The 24,833-nt window shown below is 51.3% G+C and overlaps 1 protein-coding gene across 6 annotated transcripts in view; it reads left to right on the top strand.

The window, feature by feature from the left end:
* LOC146797097 (uncharacterized) overlaps positions 1 to 24,833 on the top strand; it is a 679,272-nt gene that overhangs the window by 15,891 nt on the left and 638,548 nt on the right. For 3 of the 6 annotated variants that reach the window (XM_085629733.1, XM_085629732.1, XM_085629731.1), the window contains exon 2: positions 17,524 to 17,633. The exons of the other annotated variants lie outside the window; for them this stretch is intronic. The gene's annotated coding sequence lies outside the window, so the exon portion shown is untranslated. The remainder of the gene's footprint in view (positions 1 to 17,523; positions 17,634 to 24,833) is intronic. 6 annotated transcript variants of the gene reach the window in all.

Below are 24,833 nucleotides of genomic sequence, written 5' to 3'. Positions count from 1 at the left end.
GATCTAGTCAGAGAGAAGATTGCGGATAAGAAGGAATTTGGACCTTTTACAGACAACCAGTACCTGTCCTAGCCGTCCACGGAACAAGAACAGTGCTTCTGCCGCCCCTTGCTGGAAAAAAGGAGAAAAGATTTGTGTCAATCGACCTCATCAAACCACACTATGTGGCCGATACTAAATAGTAGGCCTCGTGGACTCCGACCTAGTAGCAGACGCCCTCCTCTCGCTACTATCCAAGAGGTTCAGACTGAAAGACTCATAACCATCGAGAATTCAGCAGTAAGAGATGAAGGACTAAGTAACAATGCAATGGAACTCATCCCTCTTGAAACCCAAGTAACAGTTCGTCCAGATACACCAACGTAATCAACTGGTTCCAGCGATTTCTACAAATCCTGATGCAATTCCAACAATTGATTGAACTGCTTCTGGCTACTTCAGTAACTTTGATAAGTTTTCTGAGGATCCAAGTGAGCCTGAAACGACGCCAGCCCTAAAAACTTTCAAATAAAAAGTACCATTTTTTTTTCGTTTTCTGAAAGACACTTATCTGGTTTCACCATGGATCGAACTATGGGTTATTTCTGGAATATTTTTCTTTCTGCTTTGGCTAGCTTTGGTAATGACTCGTGTGCTTATGAATGGCAGATACATTTGTTTGGACACTGAAAGTAAAAATGTGAACTTAATTTTAAAGCCACACAAATCTTCCCATCGTGAAGCAAGAGACTTGTCAGCAGTGAACATCACAGCCGTTCCTATACAGGATAGTATAGTTTGGAACAAAATCGATTTCGACGTATTCGACCCGACGGAACTTTTGAAGATTCCACATTTATTTAAAATTTCATTAAGTGACTGTCACCGTCCACAGATGCGAAGGACTAGGTTTTGGGGTAGAGAGGCTTTATTAGACCCAATACAAGGCAGTAACACCAGGTTGTTTGTCTTCCCGTAGGTCAGGGTTGTTCCTTCTCGTCGTCGGTTGCTCCTCGGGGTCCTTGGGGCTTCTAACAGCTGTCCGGGGCTCTTCGTGGGGCTGGCTTCGCCGGGCGTCCCCTCGGAAAGAGAAAAGGACAGGCGGTTAGGTTATCCGCGTCACGGGCTATTCTCGACCTATGCTGCCTGGTTCTATACCGGGATACCTCTCCCTAGGTAATGTTGGGTTTGCGCTCCCAGGGGTTCACTCCCCTTCTTCACCTCCCTGGGCCCTTTCTTCAGGGATCTCCCAACGGGGTTTTTTAATGGTGAGTTCTTCCTCCCCTTGTTTCTTGTCTCTGTGGCTTTCTCTCGCTATGCTGGGGCTGGTGATGTGGGTGATAGGCTTTTGCTCCCTCCCGTATGTCCTGGCTGCCGTGACCCACCCCCGCTAAAGACCAGAGAAGCCCGCCTCCCTCGTCCACCACCCGAACCCAGACCTCCCTGTACTCCCCACCACTCGCCTGAAACCGGAGCCCGCTGACAGGGACCCGGTCGCCTCGTCCAGAGCGTCCTCCTCGGGGTTCGCCTGGGCCCTCGTTTCCGCCTCTTCGCTGCTTCCACCCGACGTCCTCCTGCCAGACTCCTCCGCGTTCGTCTCCGTCGCCTCACTCCTGCTCCCTTCGTCCTCTTCGCTGTTCTCCGTCTCCTCGCCTCCCGTGGGTCTCTCCGTCTCCTCGCCTTCACCGCGTCCTGTTCCCTCTTCCGGGTTCTTGTACTCTCGGTGGCTCCGCCCCCCTGCTGGCGGCAGCGTCAGCACCAGTCGGGACGCTGGAGTGCCCCCGGGGCACTCTGGTCGTGAATCCTCTGCTGGGCCGTCACAGTGCCTCTCCACCCGGCATGGCCGATCGGGCCATGAAGAGTCCGGGCAGCGGGAGAGGAAGTCCACATTGGCCTGCTGACTCCCCGGACGATGAGCCACCTGGAAGGAAAAAGGTTGCAGGGCTAAGAACCATCGCAGTACACGGGGGTTGGTGTCTTTATGTTTCGCCAGCCAAACCAGAGGGGCATGATCAGTTAACAGGGTAAAAGAACGACCCAGGAGGTAGTACTGCAGGGCTTGTACCGCCCACCGGATCGCCAAACACTCTTTCTCCACCGTAGAGTAGTGGGCCTCCCGGGGTAGGAGTTTGCGGCTCAGGTAGACAACTGGGTGAGAATCCCCGGAGGGGGCTACCTGGGAAAGGACCGCTCCCAGGCCCCTGTCTGAGGCATCGGTTTAGAGTGTGAACGGGTGGGTGAAATCCGGGCAGATCCAAAGGGGGTCGTTACACAATCGGGCCTTCAGGGTGTCGAAGCTGCGGGTTTGTTCGGGGGTCCACATAAGGATCGTGTTTGGCTGTGTTTTCTTTAACATGTCCGTGAGTGGGGCGGCCTCCTCGGAAAACCTGGGGATAAAGCGACGATAATACCCCACGAGCCCCAAGAATGCCCTGATACCCCGTTTTGTGGTAGGTTTGGTTAGGGCTTGGATGGCGTGCACTTTGTCCACTTGCGGTTTAATGTGTCCATGTTGTACGTGGTAACCCAGGAATTTAATGTTGTCTGTCGCTAACATGCATTTATCCGGGTTAGCAGTGAGTCCGGCGTCTCGAAGACCAAGGAGGACAGCCTCTAAATGTACCAAGTGACTCTCCCAGGTTGTGCTAAAGATGACTATGTCGTCTAAATATGTGGCTGCATACTCATGGTGGGGTTTTAGCACTACGTCCATAAGGCGCTGAAAGGTGGCAGGGGCCCCATGTAACCCAAAGGGAAGGACGCGAAAGTGGTATAATCCCGAAGGGGTGGCGAAGACCGTCTTTTCTCGGGCGTCTGGTGACAGAGCTATCTGCCAATACCCCTTCGTCAGGTCTAGTGTTGTCGTGTACCGGGCTGTCCCTAAGCGGTCGAGCATCTCGTCGACCCGAGGCATTGGATAGGAATCGAACCGTGACACGGCGTTTAGGCATCTATAATCAACGCAGAAGCGCACAGTGCCGTTCGGTTTGGGTACCAGTACGATGGGCGAGCACCAAGGACTACATGAGGGCTGAATGATACCAGCCGAGAGCATATCATGTACCTCGTTTTCCACGACCTGTCGTCTTGTCTCTGGGATGCGATAGGGCCGTTGTCTTATCGGTGTCGCCCCATCAGTCCGGATATCGTGGTGTACAAGGGTCGTTCTCCCGGGTTTAGTGGAGAACACGTCCTGATAGTGACTGAGGCCATCAGCAAGTGGCAGAACGAGTGTTTGTGTGCTTCTCACTCTGTTTAGTCAGAGCGCCGTGTGGCGCGATTTTTACTCCTTTGTTTTGAAATTTGTATTTTAACTTTGTAAAACTTGAAAACGTACCTTACAATCTGTGTTTTCTATAGCACCTCTCTTACTCGCACTATAAAACCAACTCACACACGCTGCTTTAGCGTGACGATCTTTGCTTTCTTCCAGCGCCGCCATCTTGGGTGTGGTATCCTGCTAGTGTGCCACTACCTGCCGCCATTTTGCGAGGCGCTCTAGCGGTTGGGAGGCCTGTTGTGTACCTATTTAAAACCACCTGATGCAAGCGCGCAGCCTAATTGACTGAGGCCATCAGCAAGTGGCAGAACAAGTGTTTGTGTGCTTCTCACTCTGTTTAGTCAGAGCGCCGTGTGGCGCGATTTTTACTCCTTTGTTTTGAAATTTGTATTTTAACTTTGTAAAACTTGAAAACGTACCTTACAATCTGTGTGTTCTATAGCACCTCTCTTACTCGCACTATAAAACCAACTCACACACGCTGCTTTAGCGTGACGATCTTTGCTTTCCTCCAGCGCCGCCATCTTGGGTGTGGTATCCTGCTAATGTGCCACTACCTGCCGCCATTTTGCGAGGCGCTCTAGCGGTTGGGAGGCCTGTTGTGTACCTATTTAAAACCACCTGATGCAAGCGCGCAGCCTAATTGACTGAGGCCATCAGCAAGTGGCAGAACGAGTGTTTGTGTGCTTCTCACTCTGTTTAGTCAGAGCGCCGTGTGGCGCGATTTTTACTCCTTTGTTTTGAAATTTGTATTTTAACTTTGTAAAACTTGAAAACGTACCTTACAATCTGTGTGTTCTATAGCACCTCTCTTACTCGCACTATAAAACCAACTCACACACGCTGCTTTAGCGTGACGATCTTTGCTTTCTTCCAGCGCCGCCATCTTGGGTGTGGTATCCTGCTAGTGTGCCACTACCTGCTGCCATTTTGCGAGGCGCTATAGCGGTTGGGAGGCCTGTTGTGTACCTATTTAAAACCACCTGATGCAAGCGCGCAGCGCGCGCAGCGGGCGCGCCGGAGGCGCGCCAGAGGCAAGCCCGTCTGCGCCCGTCTGCGCCCGTCCGCGTCCCGGACGCCCCCAGCGCCAGTAATGCTATCCGACAGTTAGAAAGAGTGACATACAGCCGCGCACAACTATTACAGATAAATCCATCTAAGGGTCCTGAGACAGCTGGGGCCGATCTTTTCTGTGGCCTAATCAACAGTCGGTCGCTTGTCAAGCACTCTACCGATGTGTTTAGTCTACTGGAAGACCTGAAACTGGATGCACTCTTTGTAACAGAAACCTGGGCCCCCACGGAATCTGCCGTTGACCTGAGCGGGGCATGTCCTAGCGGCTATAAAATTCTCCACAAGCCCCGCAGTACGGGCAGAGGAGGAGGAGTGGGTTTAATCTTTAAGGATACTCTGGACTTCAGACCATGCCAGATCGACGAGGTTGGGGGTATAGAAATCCTGGGCTTTTCACTTCAGGCCCCTAGTGGAAATCTACTCTCGGGGATGCTCTGTTATAGACCACCGGGCGCGATCACACAATTCCACCTCCTCGCTGAAATCATCACCAACCCAAAGCTTACTCACACTAATATGGTCATTCTTGGTGACTTTAATCTTAGTGAGGATGGAGGCCTATGCGGCCAACTGAGAAACCTCCTATACACGTGTTCCACCTTGAATCTCCATCAATTGGTGTCCAGCCCTACCCATCAGAAGGGACGTATTCTAGATTTGGTCTTCGCCAATCCAGCTATAATTGAAGTCTCCAATATAGTGCCGTTGAATTGGACTGATCACTCTCTTGGCCAAAAGAATCTACCTAGCCAGCGGCACCTCCACAGGATGGACAGAGAATGGGCCAAACTGGCCAAGGTGGATTCTATAACTACATCCTTTGATGTCAATCTTTTCTCCTCCAACAGGTCTGTGGAGGATAATTATAGGTCTTTCACGGAACACATTACCGAACTGCTAGACCAGCATATCCCCATAAAATCCTTAAAGAGGGTAAGGAAAAGATCAGCGCCCTGGTACAATGAGAAATTACATCATCTTAGACTCTCTCGCAGACAAGCAGAGAGGAAGTGGAGAAGAAACTACTTCGAAGGAGACAAAAAGGAGCTAAGACTAGTTCAATTGCAATATAAGTCTCTCATCCTAAAATCCAAGGCAGATTTTTACGCTAATTCCATCACCCAGGCTTCCATCGGGTCCAAAGCCCTCTTTAAGATCGTCCGCGACCTTTCCAATCCAGACTGCATGAATAACAGAGTCGCCCCCTCGCAAACTCTTTGTAACGAAATTGCCTCCTTTTTTCAGGAGAAGATCTCCAATATTGTGAATAAAATGCAGGACAATTTCCAGGACAGTCCTGAGGAAATAATCAGCCCAGCTGACGGAGATCATAAACCAACTGCTAGCCTGGGCAGTTTTCAACCTCTCTCTCACGAAGCCTTTGACACTCTGATCGAAAGTGTGTCGTCTGGCTCGCCCTTAGATCCTCTTCCCCATAAGATGTGGAAGCTTTATGGACGCAACACCTTTCCCTGGTTAAGGTCAATTTGTAATCAATCCCTGACGGCCGGATCTGTTCCTGGCTGCTGGAAATTAGCAGTGGTAACCCCACTGATAAAAAAACCGAACCTGGACCCTCTGGTGCCAGCTAATTTCAGGCCCATCTCTCTTTTGCCCTTTCCGGTAAAGATACTGGAAAAGTCTGTAAGTAAGATTCTGTCTCAGTTTCTGGAGGAGAACTCTCTGCTCGACAGGAACCAGTTCGGTTTCCGTCCTGGTCACGGTACCGAAACAGCGTTAACCACCATGCTGGACCGCCTTCGAATGCGTGCCGACAACGGAAATGCAATGATTCTGGTGCTTCTTGATATGTCGGCAGCATTCGACACGGTGAGCCACCCAATCCTGTTAGAGAGGCTGAGGCAGTTAGGCGTGAAGGGCAGAGCGCTGCAGTGGTTCTGTTCTTACCTAGAAGACAGACAGCAGGTCGTCACCATGTCACCGTTCTCCTCTGGCAGAGCGCCAGTTGCGTACGGGGTGCCGCAGGGGTCCGCTATCAGTCCCATCCTTTTTAACATCTACCTCTGGCCCCTGTTCCCGCTGATTAAATCTTTCGGAGTTAGCTTGGTGAATTACGCCGACGACACGCAACTGGCCTTCTCTCTAGAGGGGGATGACGCGCTTTCCATGGACCGCTTCCATCAGTGCATGAATCAGACCACGAACTGGCTCAGAAGGAATTCTCTTCAGTTTAATAGCGGCAAAACTGAGGTGGTCTTCTGTTCGCCTTTCAGGATCCCTAAATACCTCCCTCCCGATTTTCGCCTTACACCGGAGGAAGGTCCCCTTACACCTGTTAAGAAGGTTCGTAACCTTGGGGTGATCATTGATGACGACCTCCAAATGGTGTCTCAGGCAAGTAAAACTGCCAAGGTCTGCTTTGCCCTGCTGCGGCTACTTCGGAGCATACTCCCCCTGCTCCCTAGGGAGTCGCGAGCTACAGTGGTGCGCAGCACGGTATTAAGCAGACTTGATTACTGTAACTCCCTTTTCCTGGGAGCTCCACAGTATATCCTCCAAGGATTGTTGAGGATTCAGTCAGCTGCTGCCAAGCTAGTGTTAGGCAGGCGACGCTGTTCCTCGTCGGCCAGAGCATTAAGGGACCTACATTGGCTTCCCGTGGGGGAAAGGATCGTTTTTAAGTCCTTATGCCTTACCTTTAGAGCAATACATGGACTGGGCCCAGCCCCTCTACAGGATAAGTTTGCCCGCTACTTACCAAGCAGGCATCTTCGCTCTTCTACAGCCGATCTTTTGGTAATTCCGAGATTCAAGCGCACTAGGGTAGGCGGAAGATCCTTTAGCACAGTAGCATCTGGCCTGTGGAACAAGCTCCCTGCGAACCTGCGACAGTGTACCTCCCTACTTGAATTTCGTAAGGGACTTAAGACCTGGCTATATCCTAAAGTCTAATCAAGATAGGTCTTGCTCTTGACCTCCTTCTGTCACCTTTCGATGTAGTTCTTAGTCAAAAGCGCCAAGATGCCCGTAGGGCGATAGATTCGCTATACAAGTTCCACATCAATCAATCAATCAATCATAGTGTTGAAGGAGTTTTAGGAGGGCACGGTTCTGTTCAGGGCTTAAGTGGGTTCCCTTGGGTATGGTTTCAAGAACAGTAGTACCGCCCATGGAAGGAAAGGGTATGTCAAGATGTTTGCTGTCGGTGACGAGTAGGGTAGGGGCTGTCTTGCTTGGGCCGTCTGCGTCGTCTACCCACAGTTTCAACAGGTTGACATGGTATATCTGTCCTTTCGTGCCGCTATGCGGGACGGCTACCCTGTAGGTGACAGGCGTGATTTGGGCGAGGACCACGTAAGGACCTTGCCAGCGGGCCAGTAGTTTGTTATCGGAGGAGGGCAGAAGGAGCAGTACTTTGTCTCCCACGGTGAAGTGTCTAAGGGAGGTGTGTCGGTCATATACCTTTTTTTGTCTGTGTTGGGCCACATCGAGATTGTCCCTTACTTGGTTCCAGAGAGTCGACAAGCGGGCTTTCAACTGTGTGGTGTATGCGAGAAGGGGTTTTCCCTCATCCTCCTCCCACTGTTCGGCTGCCATATCCACCAGAGTCCTAGGTTTTCTACCGAACACCAGTTCAAAGGGGCTGAACCCGGTAGAGGATTGTGTATGTGTTCGTATTGCAAAAAGGGTTAAGGGCAGCTGTCTATCCTAATCCCTCCCGGTCTCGGATATGGTTTTCCTCAGGATGAGCTTCACTGTTTGATTATATCTTTCAACGAGGCCATCCGTCTTGGGGTGATAAACGGAAGTGCGGATCTGTCGTACCCCTAGTAGAGCACATATCTGGGCCATTAGGCGAGACATGAAGGGTGTCCCCTGGTCGGTGAGGAGTTCCCTGGGAAACCTCACTCGGCTAAAGAATGTGATCATGGCTTGGGCTACGCTACTGGTGGTCATGCTTGTGAGGGGGATGGCCTCGGGGTAGCGGGTCGCATAGTCAACCAGTACGAGGATATACCTATAGCCCCGTGACGAAGCAAGCAAGGGGCCTACCAGGTCCATACCGACTCGGGAGAAGGGTATCTCTATGATAGGAAGGGGTTGTAGAGGAGCCTTGGGGACATGAGGGGGATTGGTCACCTGACACGTGGGGCAAGCCGTGCAATATCTCCTGATGTCGGAAAACACCCCTGGCCAGTAGAACCGTCGCAAAAGGTATTCCTCTGTCTTTTCCCTCCCAAAGTGGCCCCCTCCAGCTTGATTGTGGGCCAAATAGAGTACTTGCTCACGAAACGAGACCGGGACTAGGAGCTGTCTTATGGTGTCTCCGGATTTTGTAATCGTCCTATACAACAGTCCTTTTCTGATAACAAAGCAAGGGCCTACCTGACTATCCTCGCCGGCCGCTGCTCGGGCCCAGGCTTGTCCCAAAGCCGGATCTTCTCTTTGCGCAGCCCTGAAGCTGAGTGGCAGCGTAGGTGGAGTATCTGTACCTAGGGAGGAGGAAGAGGCTGTGTTAGACAGACAATTTAATACCATAAGCCTACCCTGTTTTCTTTTCTCCTTACGGGTTTTTTTTGTTTTACACATACCCAGCTGTATCTCGGTGTTATACAGGGGTGCGTCCTGTAGCCATCCCCGCGTGTCTTTCTCTTTGATGGCCCTAGAGAGCAGGGAGGGGAAGTGAACATAGTCAGTCCCGATAATCATGCCCTCCACCATTCGGGGAATGCCCCCTACCCTGATCCACTCTTTGGTTTCGCTGTTGCTGAGACATACCACCGCGACGGGGTAGTTTTTTCTGATCCCCGTGGACACACGTGATGGATACGGTCTCCCCCTCCCGCCACTGGCGGGGTTGTATCCGCTCATGAGAGAGGACCGAATGCCTGCACCCTGAGTCTATTAGGACCTTTGTGTCTACGTCTTTAACCTGTAGGGTCAGGTGGTACGCCTCTTTCCCGTCTCCCGCCCAGAGTATCCTCCCCTTTGTGTACCCGATGTCCATGGGTTCGGTGCTACTCTGCTTCTGTGGGCAATTACGGGAGATGTGACCCCACTCCGCACAGTGGAAGCATTGGGGTCCTTGCATGCCCTCTTTAGGGGGTGGACGGGGTAAGAACCGGGGGTCGATAAGGGGACGAGGGGCAGGAGATGAAGGGCTTGGGGTGGCTGCTCTCCACCGATGGACGAGAGTAGTCGGGAGCCGGGGTGTGAAGGGTCTTGTTTCCGGGTTCCGCTGATGCGCACACACGAGTTCGATGGCATAGGGCGCCGTAAGGTTTGGGTGTTGTCGGACCCAAAGTCGGGTGGCCGTCGGGAGTCCCTCTATGAACTGTTCAAGCAGTACTTTATCCATGATGTCGTCCATACTGGAGGAGTGTGGCTGTAGCCACCTAGTCCCGAGGTCCTGGATGCGATAATAGAAAGCCCGGGGATTGTCCTGGGCTTGCCACTTCTCCCTCCGAAACCGGGCACGGTAGTGTTCCGGGTCACACCCTAGTCTCTCCAGGATTGTTTTCTTTATCGTTTTGTAGGGTGTAGTTCCTCCGGGGTTTGCAGCCTGATACGCCGTCTGTAGGTCCCCAGACAATAAGGGGGCGATGTACTGGCCCCACCTCTCCATAGGCCATTGGGCTGTGCTTGCCACTCGCTCAAAGTTGGTAAAAAAGAAGTCCGGGTCCTCTCCGGCCCTGTATTTCTGCAGGACCGAGCTCGGGACGTTGGGATGCACTTTGGTACTCGTGATGGTCTCTGTTAATTTCTGGATGGCCGTGTCTTGGACTACTTGGTTTTGTACCATGAGACCGGCCTGGGTTTGGAGTGCCTCCTGTAGGTGTTCTCTGTCGCGTTTGGCTTCCGTGGACTGTGCCTCCAGTACTAGTTGTAGGTGTCGCTGTCCCTTCGCTAATTGCGTCAGCATGTCGTTCAATCCGATGGGTTGCGACATGGCGTTCGGGTATGAGCAATCCCACTTCTGACACCACTGTCACCGTCCACAGATGCGAAGGACTAGGTTTTGGGGTAGAGAGGCTTTATTAGACCCAATACAAGGCAGTAACACCAGGTTGTTTGTCTTCCCGTAGGTCAGGGTTGTTCCTTCTCGTCGTCGGTTGCTCCTCGGGGTCCTTGGGGCTTCTAACGGCTGTCCGGGGCTCTTCGTGGGGCTGGCTTCGCCGGGTGTCCCCTCGGAAAGAGAAAAGGACAGGCGGTTAGGTTATCCGCGTCACGGGCTATTCTCGCCCTATGCTGTCTGGTTCTATACCGGGATACCTCTCCCTAAGTAATGTTGGGTTTGCGCTCCCAGGGGTTCACTCCCCTTATTCACCTCCCTGGGCCCTTTCTTCAGGGACCTCCCAACGGGGTTTTTTTAATGGTGAGTTCTTCCTCCCCTTGTTTCTTGTCTCTGTGGCTTTCTCTCGCTATGCTGGGGCTGGCGATGTGGGTGATAGGCTTTTGCTCCCTCCCGTATGTCCTGGCTGCCGTGACCCACCCCCGCTAAAGACCAGAGAAGCCCGCCTCCCTCGTCCACCACCCGAACCCAGACCTCCCTGTACTCCCCACCACTCGCCTGAAACCGGAGCCCGCTGACAGGGACCCGGTCGCCTCGTCCAGAGCGTCCTCCTCGGGGTTCGCCTGGGCCCTCGTTTCCGCCTCTTCGCTGCTTCCACCCGACGTCCTCCTGCCAGACTCCTCCGCATTCGTCTCCGTCGCCTCACTCCTGCTCCCTTCGTCCTCTTCGCTGTTCTCCGTCTCCTCGCCTCCCGTGGGTCTCTCCGTCTCCTCGCCTTCACCGCGTCCTGTTCCCTCTTCCGGGTTCTTGTACTCTCGGTGGCTCCGCCCCCCTGCTGGCGGCAGCGTCAGCACCAGTCGGGACGCTGGAGTGCCCCCGGGGCACTCTGGTTGTGAATCCTCTGCTGGGCCGTCACAGTGCCTCTCCACCCGGCATGGCCGATCGGGCCATGAAGAGTCCGGGCAGCGGGAGAGGAAGTCCACATTGGCCTGCTGACTCCCCGGACGATGAGCCACCTGGAAGGAAAAAGGTTGCAGGGCTAAGAACCATCGCAGTACACGGGGGTTGGAGTCTTTATGATTCGCCAGCCAAACCAGAGGGGCATGATCAGTTAACAGGGTAAAAGAACGACCCAGGAGGTAGTACTGCAGGGCTTGTACCGCCCACCGGATCGCCAAACACTCTTTCTCCACCGTAGAGTAGTGGGCCTCTTCCGGGTTCTCGTACTCTTGGTGGCTCCGCCCCCCTGCTGGCGGCAGCGTCAGCACCAGTCTGGACGCTGGAGTGCCCCCGGGGCACTCTGGTCGTGATTCCTCTGCTGGGCCGTCACAGTGACTTTATTACCTCCAGTACCTATTCTTATGATTGGGACTTTGAGACTATTAATAACATGATCTCTGATCTAGAAAGGTCTGCTGCGTTCTCTAACAATGAAAACTTAGAAGGTTCATCAGACTACGAACAGCTTTATTGTTACAACCACTATGGTCATATTTCTTCCATAAATCTGCAACACCTAGAAATTTATTTATGTTTAACCAATAGGAACATTGTCCTACACCACCAAAGTGTAGTTCAAAAACGTTTGCAAATAAGTTTCCATATTTTTCAGGGTGCAAAAGATCTGATCCAGAAACATTTTTCTATAGAAATGTAAACAAAACAGGACAGAAAACTATGTTAACTAATACAAAACAGATTTATTCTGCAGCCTTTATTGCCCAACTGTCTAGACAAGGGTTTGACTTTTGGAAGGACACAATCAACACAAAATCTGTCTGGGGTTCTAAAGATTGGCAAGTGCAGGGAATCGAAGCTTTGTTTAGAGCCTGTATCATCCCACAGCAAATAATGTTTTTAAATGACAGTGTGCAACAAACGTCTTGCCTTGGATTAGCCAAGATCAAAGACATGAACACACCTTCTGTACCAACACCTGTTAGTAATAGCACTACACAGGGAGCAGTCACAATAGACACAATACTACAAAACAGATGCCTGATTGGGAAAAATGGTTGCTCTGGCCCGCAAACACAAACATCTGTCAAGAAAGATTCCTGAATAGATTACAGGGCTTTACTATCAATAGGCCAGACCTACGTTATGTTCAACGACAGAACCCGGGGGGAGTAACAACATACAGTGTAGGAAAATTGTGCCTCGACTGGTTACAAAGATCTACACTCGAGGATGTGAAATAACACTCATCTTTACTTAAAGAAGACGCAGACCGTAGGGATTTCTTGCTAAGACCAAGAAAACCGCATCAAAAACGTTTCATATATGCCGGAATTTATGCTGCTTATTATGAAATATGGAAGGTTTCACAGGCAGAGGCTGCAGAAAGAATACGTGAGCTTGATCGTATTAACTTAGAGAAATCTCTCACTGTGGTCGACAATGGGTTAACAACTTTGTCATCCAGGTACTTATAGCGCCGGGACACTCTTTTTGAGTAGCCGAGCGTTCTATAAATCCCTTTTAACATAACAACATAACAATATATTCACTGGACAACATTGTATCCTCTGCTATTGACATACTGGAACAAGATTTAGCTATGTTACAACAAAGCCAATCTCAGTTACGTTCTATTATGTTATTGACCTGGACGCTGCAATCCTTGCGTGCAGGCTATGTGCCTTGGCGTTTGATCAACACGTCGTCTCTGTTTTCAGAATACAACCTCACGGATAAACAGATCGAACTGGCACAAAGGGGAGCAAAGTATACAGTGCTGAGCATTGAAAAAATGGAAAAATTACCATTTACGGTAGCAGAAAAGCCAGCTACATGGCAAAATAACTCTACCTGTCACTACTTTTCATTTTCAGTATTGCCTCAAAAAAATGCAAGCAGGCAAATATGAAAGGTTAGGTGAAGAATACATTAAGACATCCTGGGATTTACCTTACGAATACAGATGTTAGAGTGGGGGTCGTGAAGTGTTTCTAAGCGGTACACACTGTGAAAATGCACTGAGCGGATCACTCATATGTCACGACATTTCTTTACACGGGGCTTGTAATAGTTCTGTGGCAAACTTGTCCTGCCACCTGCAGGGTACACCAGCTGCTGTGATTAATCCAACGTTTGGCCAACTTTCTAACGGGAGTTACCTCATGTTGAATGATCAAAGTTACTGTAGCATGTTGCCAGGGATCCCATATCTGGTAACGGTTAGCTCAAGGGTTACTTGTTGTATGCAAGTATTGTTCCCCCAAATAGTCAGTCAGGGAGTCGCCTCTATGGCCTTCATTGAATGTTTCTTTTATACGTTTTGATAGTTTATGCAGAATGAAAGCCATGCTTTTGCAACAAACCGTGCCTTTGACCTCGGCCGAAGAAACCTATGATCTACAAATTGCAAGGACTTCGGCTGAGATACAGGCTCTAATATGTACAAACTGCCCAATATATTTCGTAGAAATGATGGGACGTATCTTCAACATGTCTGATACGAGTGGGATTGTACATGTATTTAAGACCATATGTTCAGGACTGTTAACACCTTTTCAGGCAGTCCTCGGTATCATTCCAAACTTCGTGCATTTGGTGTTTGTTGGGCTGCCATTAATTCTAGCACTCGTTGCAGGAGTCCTGTTTCTATTCCTACTGCTACGCTATGGCAGGCCTATCCACCGGTGTCACTCCCAGCAACTTGGAGAAAGCTCCCCTAGAACGGAAGTGCCGTGAGCGCATAGTGCAACTTTTGGGCCTACCTCGCCTACGGGATCTTAATACAACATGGTTTCTGTCATTTAGACCAATCTGGCAAGATTGCATCCTACCTGTTCTACGCTGCCTGTTTTGCGGTGAGGAATGCGTGCTAGACATCTGTCTAACACTCCCATCAGTCATGCCAACGGATATTGATACTCTGCTGGACCCGATTACGGCCCATGCTCTGTGTTGTCCCCAGAGGCTACCGATCCTGATGACAGCATCCGTTGAGATCTCACACACTCTTCCTGCTGCTGCTGCTGAGGTACGAGCTGGATCAACAGGCACACGGGTAACAGCAGACACAAACATTACTGTGGCATCCCATGCTGAAGGTGATGGTTCACATCTCTGTGCAGTTAACCTCCTAAACGAGGTGTTCCAACTGTCACCAACATCGGTAGATGATCTTTTTTCTACAGGAGTAGATGATTTCATGTTTTCACCAGACCCATACACTGACTTTGATTCGGCTCACAGTGTACCAGGGAAGCTATGAATTTGGCCTCCATATTTTCAAAGCAGAACAAAACTTGGAACTCTTCCTAAAATTGACTTTTTTTCTTCTCTAAATTTGAAAATACATGGCAATTCAATCTGCTTACAGTAGAACTATTCATATAAAACGGGCTTCTTTGAATACTTCCAGGGACACATTGTCACCTTATTTTCCACTATTTCATTTAGTACCATGTTATGATATGGCTTTGGTTTTTTCAATAATTGTCAACCATTTCGTCATATGTATATATTTCTATTCATTCATATTGCTTAGAATTAAACACTGATTTAAAATGTTCAGTACCTTTACATTACATGTTTTAGCAAAAGGTTTTTTTTAAACTTCTTTTAGTGTGCTGTTATAAAAATTTTTTTTGCAACTTGTGGTACTCAGTTTAATGTTTAGCATTTAGTATTAGTATTATCGTTCATTCGAAAGTGGAGTGGGTGTCATATTCCGCTTTAGGTGTCTGTATATAGGGTTTCCTGAATCGTCCTTATATAGGCACAATTCGCATTGTCCTTATATAGGCATAAGATCCCAGTCCTTATTTAGGCATTAGCCATGCTATCCAAATACAAGCATGGTCACCTACATCCGTCCACCCCAACGTCACAACGAGTTCTTAGAAACCCGACCCTTAAGCTCTTGGGAGTTCCCCTAGCACATGATTATCGATTTCTCCAAGAACTCAATTTATTATCCATGAACCGCTATTCCTTAAGGGTTCATTCCTGACGTCTTCCTCTGCCCGACTTTACGTCAATGCTAACATTCCAAGGCACCTACCAGGTATAAATATACCTTCCCATGCCCAAGCAAGTAGGAGGAGACCTTGACTTTAGAGGAGCTCGTGTCCTGGCCTGACGCACTGACGAGAGACGCTGTCATCCCTGCTCGCAGAGAATCCAGCTTCCAGTGTTCTGACTCCCTTCGCGGGGTGTTAGAGTTCGAGACCTGGAAAGAGATTCCCACCTCTCTCATTCTCAAGGTATGGAGCTGACTAGAACCTAGAGGGACTCTTAGCATACCAAACTTAGCCTACCATACTATAGAATAGTATACTATAGAATACATCACCTACTTCTTACCTTGTACTACACTTAGGTTAGGTACCCTGGGGTAGAACTAGTTAGAGAAGCATCTTATGAGTACTCGCATTTTTAGCTTATGTTATTTATGTATATGAATATATGTGTCATAGCTAAAAGATAATGCTAGCGCAGTATTATTTCTTTCTACTGCTTACGCTGTACATAATATGTAACAGCTCATATCTCTTACACGAGAAACAAGACTGTTCAATCAATCCTTTTCTTGAAACGCCCGCCTATTCTTTCTGTGTAACTCTGCAGAAACTAAGCATGCACGATTAGCTGAGTGAAACTGTTATCTGTTGTTTCCATGATTCTGAGAGTGTTCCGATTCTAAAGGGAAACAAAGTTGTCATGTTAATGCTGTTGCCAGAAACTACTCCCTTCTTGTTTACAAGGAGTTTCTAGCGGCCTCTGAGTTAGCTGGCACAATGGAATTAAGTTAATGTACTCGATAGGGGCATACTGACCTCAGTCCTATGCCAAATCTATAGGGTATATTCTTCCAATGCGCAGAGCCTATTAGGGAAATGGGAACTACACTACAGCTTTCCTAACTGCTGAATGTGTTCAGTTCATATACAGGTATTTACATTGTGTTGTTTGGTACAAACAATTGACATCCTACAGCCTTTCCTCTCACTCGACCCACCAAAAATCGCCTTGGGTTGTGAAAGTCCAAGCAATAAATAAAGATGCCTTCAAATTATATATTTAACTTGACCCTTTTTTTGCTTTTTAAAGACAGAGGTCAAATGTCGGGCTATCTCCTTTCGGCGCGCAAACCTGTCTTAAATGATCATGCCAAAAGCACGGCAACGGGTAGGACCGGGTACAGTGTAGTCCCATTGTGGATTTTGGTGCCTCTTGATTGGACTCATCAGATACATTTGAGATCAAGTTCAATAATCAGTAATAGGAGGTTACGGGATACAGAGAAATGCACGTCCTTTTATAGGACTTTAGACGAATACTTTCATACTTTTCTACTCGAGTACATGGTTCTCAGGATATGCACATAAAAGGAACAAGCAAGAGGAAACCTTCTGCGATTCTCTAATAGTAGTATTGCATAGGATTTAGTCGTTCCCACAGTTAATTCATGCATACTAGTTGATACATTGTATGCCTCTAGCCTGGAACAGTTTGAATGTCCTTGGTTAAGCCCAGTGCTGGAAGAAGTCTCTGGGAATGTTCTTTTATTGTTAGAGTAAACCTGCACTTCTTCATTTAGAACATAAAACAGTAGTACTAGTCATCGCATGGTATACTACGACAAAGATCAAGGGGGGAAAACAATGTAAACTCAGATTTTGTTGGCACACCCCCAGTTTCTAATGCATTTAAAGCGAGAGCAGGAAGCGAGCTCTCAATCTTCTGACAAATTGCTGCCTATTGTTTTCAGCATGGCGATTGGTGTTTGCAAACACTCTCACTTTGCAGTCAGAGAAAGAAAGGTAAAGGGAATTATATGACCATCTTGCTGGTGTTCATGGAGTGTGAAAGGAAAGGCTGGAGGGTGTCATTTTTTGAAACACACAACAAAATGTAAATACCTGTAAATGAGCTGTACACATTTAGCAGTTAGTAAAGCAAAAATAATGCACATTTTGTTTGTAATTCTTAAGTGTGATGGAAACAAAGGTTTTGATCGGATGAAAACAAATCAAAAGATTTTAATCGGTGAAGCACAAATGATAAATATTCACTGAAACCAGATTTTCACAAATCATTTGTGTGCATTATAGTTTTATCAGTAAAACCGTTTTATCTGTGAAAATGCAATGCCCATTTCACTTCAATATGTTCGGTGTCTAAATTACAGTGCGCTACCACACAACGCTTTATTTAGTTAAATTAAAGAATTGCCTGCCTTCTGTCTATTATTGCATTGTAGGTCAAAGAAGTTTGCCGTTATAAAAATTGGGTTGTGGTTCTAAAAAGTTTGGGAAGCACTGTTCCAGACTGATTGACTGTGGGTGAATTCAGAAGATGCATGCCAGCCAGGTACGTTGGCAATTCCATTGTAAATACGAGATTTGTGCCTTATTTTGACCAGCACCTGGCCGTTGGGTTCTTATAAATGGTAAACAGTCACCAGAAGTTACGATATTTGAGAGTTCATGGGCCTCAGTAGTTAATCTGAAAGGGACTGTGCTTTCGTTTGCGAAGTCGTCAGTGCAGAAAGCAAATTTTTTGATGTGTGTGCGAAGGAGAGCCGGCCATCAGTAGGAATGCCCAGGGACTTGCAGACAGTGCAGCATTCCCTGATGACGGTACCAGGAAGGTGGCTGCAGATAGGCTGGAGTGCAGGAGGCTGCCATGTGTGAACCTTGTTGCTTATGTTACCAAGCTTGCTGTATGAACTTTGTTTGCGTTGTCATATTTTTGACACAATAGTTTGTTGCTGTGATCTGTTCAGTGTCCTCTTCTCATTCAATGATAGCCAACACCCAAGCAGAAGAGGGTTTGATCCTCCCTTGGCCTTGGAAGGGGCCTAGAAGCTCAGTGCACGTTTGTACTGTAGATGTATTCGGGTGCAAGGCCTTTGGTGTTCATTATTGGCACTGATCTTGCAGCTAAACGCAGCACTGCATGGAAAGGAGCTGGTCTTCAGGGGGCTTAGAACGTGGCACGGAGACAGCTGAGGAGACCTGTTCCCACAGGTAACTTGGCAAACCTTCAAACGAGGAGAAGCCCTTCGGGAGATAACTTCCAGGGCTGAAGGGATCCCTCTGCATGAAGCAGGACAATGCCGCTCAGTCATGCAGACGGCTCCCCCATTCTGTCTAGTTTTGTGTTGTGCAGGCCGTGTTGATAAGAACATGCTGACTCAGCTATTCTGCTGTGTCTTTTTATGAGTCGGCTTTCTTCCAGCATCTTCAGTCATAAGAACTGCGATTGAAGATGTAGCTTCGGTGGAGTCCAGCAGGAATCCCCGCCCAGGTAAATAAAGCAGCCGGAAGTCATAGCATAAGTAGGCAAAGGCCTCTAGTGACCACACCGTCATCCGCTCCACTCAACACGCATGCACAGACGTCACCCAAGGATTACACTGACACTTTCATTGTGGGTGAAGAACTGCTGCAGGTTTATTTCATACAACATAAGTATGACGATAAATGGGTTATCTTACGGGCGATCCAGGGCAAGCAGCCCCTCGCTGCTCCGCCCGCCTGGTGAGCCAGCACGCACGGTGGGTCGATGCCCGGCAGTGCGGCACATATTTATTTTCAGATCATCCACTGGGTCACGTGATCTGTCTCCTACTCCCGCCCCTTTTGACAGGGGCAGAGCGTGTTGTGGCACACCCCCGGTTGGTCAGGCCCCCCAACCTCCGGAAGGACTAACGGGGTGCCGTCGCGGTCTTCCCAGAACCCCCTTCGGCTCCCGGACCTTGGCTCGGGCACCCTTACTGTGCCGGACAGGGGTACCCTTACTGTACCGCCTGTCGCAGAGGTACCCTTACTGTACCCTTCTGCCTCCAGATCGCCCTGTAACTCCACCTGCAACGCAAAGAGAAACATTAAAACATTCCAATAACGCGCTGCCTCCGCCGCGCAGGGTAAGCGGAAAGGGTGGGAATACGCGTGGCCAGGTAGGAGCGGCGCGCAGGAAGCAGAGGAGGAACTGGGTGAGAGAGACGCCTAAGTAGGGGGTCTAGCCTCGCCCCCCCCTATCGGCACGCCTCCGAAAGGCAAACTCATTGGGAGCTCCCCTCCCTGGGCGCGGCCTCGCTAGCGAGGCAGAGCAGGGGGGGTGGGGGGGGGGGGGGAAGGCTGCGACGGGCGGCCACTAGAAGGCTGCCCTGCTGATGTCCCTCTGCGTGGGACGCGGGCAGCGGCATAGTGACCACACCGTCATCCGCTCCACTCAACACGCATGCACAGACGTCACCCAAGGATTACACTGACACTTTCATTGTGGGTGAAGAACTGCTGCAGGTTTATTTCATACAACATAAGTATGACGATAAATGGGTTATCTTATGGGCGATCCAGGGCAAGCAGCCCCTCGCTGCTCCGCCCGCCTGGTGAGCCAGCACGCACGGTGGGTCGATGCCCGGCAGTGCGGCACATATTTATTTTCAGATCATCCACTGGGTCACGTGATCTGTCTCCTACTCCCGCCCCTTTTGACAGGGGCGGAGCGTGTTGTGGCACACCCCCGGTTGGTCAGGCCCCCCAACCGCCCGAAGGACTAACGGGGCGCCGTCGCGGTCTTCCCAGAACCCCCTTCGGCTCCCGGACCTTGGCTCGGGCACCCTTACTGTGCCGGACAGGGGTACCCTTACTGTACCGCCTGTCGCAGAGGTACCCTTACTGTACCCTTCTGCCTCCAGATCGCCCTGTAACTCCGCCACAGCTCTGGGGAGGCTTCCGTCGCTGCCAGAGCCCCCCTCCCTTCATAGCTGCTACTGATGCCCTTCCCTTGCTAGCGCCTCTTGCACGTCCAGCAGGAACATGTCCATCCCTACCCTGGACAGGTGGACCCCACCCGGCTCGTAGAACCCCTCCACCTTCTCTTGGATCAATGCATGTCTGATGAAGCCCATGCCCCTGCGCTCCATGAATTTTTGCATGGACCTATTGACCCTTCTGCGTGACCGATCTACTGCTGCCTGAGACCTGGCCCCCCTCCAAATCCTGCGGGGGACAATTTCCGACCACCACACTTCGCATGACCCCCCAACCTGGCTAATGGCTGGCAGGTCAGTTTGCATGGACATAAGCAGGGCCCGCCTTCCCCTGGAAACAAGGTCATTTCCCCCAAGGTGTAAGATGATGACCGACGGCTGTACCCCCCCAGCCGCCAAATGCTGTTCAATTGAGCCCCGTGCTTCACTCCATTTCATCCCCGGGGAGCCCAACCACACGAACTGTGTGTTAACAAAACTCTGCGACCAGTTCCTGTGTGCTGCCCAGCGTTCCAACCTCGTGATGTAGGAGTGTCCCATCAACCAAACCTGGTGACCTGTCAATGACACGATGAAGCAGCTTTTAGGTAGTTGTATGTTTATTTGCACACCAAATTATGCGGGGGATACCCGTTCATATGTTCATCCGAAAAGGAAAACTCAAGTGGGAAAACTCAGAAATGTACATGCAGCATCAAGGTCGAACATATCTCTTAAAACAATCGGACTCCCAGCGCCCCACACCCTTCACACCCTCTGGGCACAGGCCGGCTTTGGCCGCTGAGGTGGCAGCGCCAATTCGGAAGGAGTGCGAGGAGAATCTGAGCCCACTCCCTGATAAGCCCCCCTTGTCAAAGGTGGCCCCCAGAATGCGATCAAACTGAAACCTGGTGAGGGGGGACCCATCCGCATGAATCAGGAAGGGGCCCGGGGCCGCTGGGCGTAAGGCCAGGTATTCCCTGACAGTGTGGACCGGGCAGTACCTGTTGTCCCCCAAGGCTTGTAAAACAACTGTCTTTCCCCTCCCCGCCTGGTCTGTCTTGGATTTGCGAATGCGGAGCTCCAGGGATACATTAAGGGCCACGTCTGCGATACCCAGCGCTGTGCCAGACAGGTCAACCTTCGATTTCACCACCAGCTCGCTAACCCTAAAGGCGCCAAAAAATGCCAGGCAGAATGCCGTTGAAAAGAGCCTTGCTTCGAACGGGGAGAAAGTAATCAGGGGTACAGTGTCCAGGATGCGCTGTAGGTCCATGAATTCAATGGGTGCCCTGGTGTCCGGTTGTCTAACCTCCTCCCTTGCCCAGCCCTTCAGGGCCGCCCTAATCTTGGCTGACCCCGTTGGGTCGACACCCCCATCTAGCTTGGCGTCATGGCACACGGCTGCCAGATGACCACATATCCATGAGTGGGATTTGCCGTTCTCCTTGGCCCACACCACAAAGGTCTCTACCTGATCCTCGCTCCCCAAGGCTAGACCACCCTGCGCCTCCACTACTGCTCTGAACGTCGCTAACTGGGAGCCGTACTTCTTCCGCGTCGCCGGCGCCAGGGACCTCTCCTCCATCCTCCTCAGTCTTTCCCCCACCGAAGCAGGCGCCAAAGGTGGTCTGGGAATGGTGTCATCTCTGCCCTTGCCCGCGGCCAGGCCTCTCGAAACCGGAGCCACTGAAAGCGAGAGAGCATCAGCTGCCACATTCCGTACACCCGCGATGTGCCGCGCCCTAAACTCAATGTTGCTGTGCAGCCCCTCTTTCACTAACTCCCTCAGCAGACTTAAAACTAGCGGGCACGAGGCAGTAAGACCGTTGATGGCGTGCACCACCGCCATATTGTCTGACCAGAAAACTACCTTCATGTTGCTTAGGGTGGCCCGCCATAGGTGCAGCGCTACAAGGATGGGAAAGAGTTCCAACACTGCAATGTTCTTTGTCACCTTCTTTTTACGCCATGCATTCGGCCACCTCTCAGCGCACCACTCTTCGCCCAGGATCACGCCAAAACCTTCCCTACCAGACGCATCTGAGAACAAGCAAAGCTCCTGGCTGGCTATCCACGGGGCCCTCCAAATCACAGTCCCATTCAAACCAATGAGGAATTCTGCCCACATTGCTAGATCCGCTTTCAAGCCTGCAGTCAACCGTACAAAATGGTGCTTCTGTATTACATTTGCCATGGCCCCTGCCAGCCTCCTTGAGAATACCCTGCCCGCTGGAATCACCCTAGCTGCAAAGTTCAACTTGCCCACCAAGCTCTGGACAGCCCCTAGGGTCGCTTTGTCCTTGCCCAGCAGCGCCTGGATGTCCTGCAACAAGCCCTGAACCTTCTCAGCGGGAAGCCTCGATTCACCTTTCACCGTGTCTAGCTCCACACCCAAAAAGGTCAAGACCTGTGCCGGCCCCTCGGTCTTACCTGGGGCAAGGGGAACTCCTAGTAACTCTGCTAGCTCCTCAAAGCGTCTCAGCCCTACCGCACACTCGTCTGTCCCAGCCGGGCCAAAGAACAAGAAGTCATCCAGGTAGTGGGTCACCTGCGTGATCCCATGAAGGTCCCCCAAGGCCCACTGAAGGAACGAGCTGAAGGCTTCGAAGTAGGCGCAGGAGACTGCGCAACCCATTGGCATGCAGCAATCATAGAAGAACTGCCCCGCCCACTTGAAACCTAGCAGATGCTGGCTAGCTGGATGCACCGGCAGCAGGCGGAATGCGGACTCCATGTCCGTCTTCGCCAGCCACGCCCCCTTCCCTACTCTCCGGACCATGTCAATGGCCATGTCCAGGGAGCAGTATGACACAGAACAAATCCCCTCATCCAGCCAGTGGTTCACAGAATTCCCCTCGGGGTACGATAGGTGGTGGATCAAGCGATAGGCACCCTGCTGTTTTTTCGGTACCACCCCCAGCGGTGAAACCAAGAAATGATCCAGGGGAGGGCTGCTGAACGGCCCCGCCACCCTCCCTGCTGACAACTCCTTTTGTATCTTTTGGTCCACCACCCCGGGCATATCCCTCGCTGACTTCAGGTTCCCTGCGTCCCTGAACTCCAACGGTCCCTTGTAGGGAATCCTAAAGCCATCAAGGAACCCACCCGCTAGTAGGGCCCTGTCCTGCACCAATGGATAGCGCCTAATGAGCGGGATGAAATTTTCCAGGATGATGGGGGAAGGGCCCTTCGCGGGCCTGGGGCGCTGTGCAGTTTGCCCAGGAGCGCAGGGGGTGGTGGTAGTGGTGGGGGGCCCTGGCGAGGGGGGTGGTCCGTCCCTTGTGGTTTCATTGGCGTTGTGTGTCTGTCCTGTTGGGTGTGGAAGGCTGTGGCGCGCCCTGGCTGGGGGTGCAGGCAGTCGCAGGGTGTTGTGCGCCGCACTTGCTGCAGCTGTGTGCGAATTTGCATGACCTTCCCCAAGTGCAGTTGCCCCCGTTATAAAGCCGGCATGTGCCTGAATTGAAGCGCTTGGAGCCCTGCCTCTGCCCCCGCCCCCTGCCCCCACGAAAAGACTGCTTGAAGGGGCGCCTGGGAAACTGGTCCTTTTTCCTGTCGTCTGACTCCCCTTGCCCCTTATATGCCTGATCCTTCCTATCCCGTGTGGGTCGGCACATGTGTTCTACCCAAAGTTGAATCTCCTTCTGATCCCACCCCAGGTCCGGGCATATGGCCATTCTTTTCCGGAAGTCTTGGTCGTAATAGAACCAGCCCAACCCCCCAGAGAGCCTCGCCTCTTCTTGGATCGTGCTGGCATATTGCATGAGGGCTCGCTCTGTTCAGGAAATTTCTGCACTACTACCGCCGCCAATATGTTAAATGCTGACGTCCAGTTCTCAATTGTCTTGTCAGGCCATCGCTGATATCTGACTCTTTCCTCTTCCTTACGCCCCATCTTTCTAGTGTCCACCCCCGCTGACCCGTGCATCAGTAGTGTTAGTATGTCTATGTAGTCCCGCCTCCATATCCCTTCCTTAGCGGCCTGCGGTACCAACCATGCCAGGGAGCAGCGACCTGATGCCAATGGCGCCTGGGTGACAAGGGGTCTGGGAACCTGCCCCATGCCCTCCCCTACTGGCACAGCACACCCTGGTGCCGCGGTGGGCGTAGGCTCAGGAGCAACGGCGGTGGTGGCCGGACCATTCGCAGGTGGGGGGGGGGGTGAGGAGACCAACGCGCCAGCCGTGGGTGCACCCGCTGCAGTACTTGCGGGGGGACAAGCATTCCCTGAGAGTGAGAACCCCGGGGCTCCCCCAGGCTCACCATTACGAGGTTCCACGGCTGCGCTCTGACCAGCCCAAACTTGGAGCACGGGTGCTTGGGCTGGTGCGGGCACCGCCGCTGGGGGCACCTGTGGCGGTGCAGATAAAGCGTCCAAGCGGCTCTGAAAGACGGACATGAGGCTGAGCATGTGGTCCATGGCTTTGCCCATTTGGGCCATGTCCGTGATTCCTGTGGCAGAGTCATGCACCTGACGGTGTTGCAACGGCCGGTACGACGGTACGCGGTGCGGTCGCTTGTCGTTTCTTTGCCGGCGGGGCCTCGGGCATGTCTTTTGATGTGGGCTTGCGTACCCGGGTGGACCTCCAGGGCTCTGACCCCGAAGGGCCTTGGACGCCCTCGGCTGGGGGGGGTGTTACGACCACGCCCGAGTCTTCCAGCCTGCGAGCCTCAAGAAAACCTTGGGCCCACGCCGTGCCCTTCTCACGGGCGAATGCCATAAAGTCCGCCCACACCCCGTCTTGCGGTGCGCTCAACTGCGTCTCCTCGATCGACGTGTCCCGATATCCTCCATGGCGTGGTGGTCTACT

The sequence above is a fragment of the Triturus cristatus genome, chromosome 10 (genome assembly GCF_964204655.1).
Source record: "Triturus cristatus chromosome 10, aTriCri1.1, whole genome shotgun sequence".
In the NCBI taxonomy this organism is placed as follows: Eukaryota; Metazoa; Chordata; class Amphibia; order Caudata; family Salamandridae; genus Triturus; species Triturus cristatus.
The sequence above is the reverse complement of the archived record's forward strand: the minus strand, read 5'-3'. Positions and strand labels throughout refer to the sequence as shown.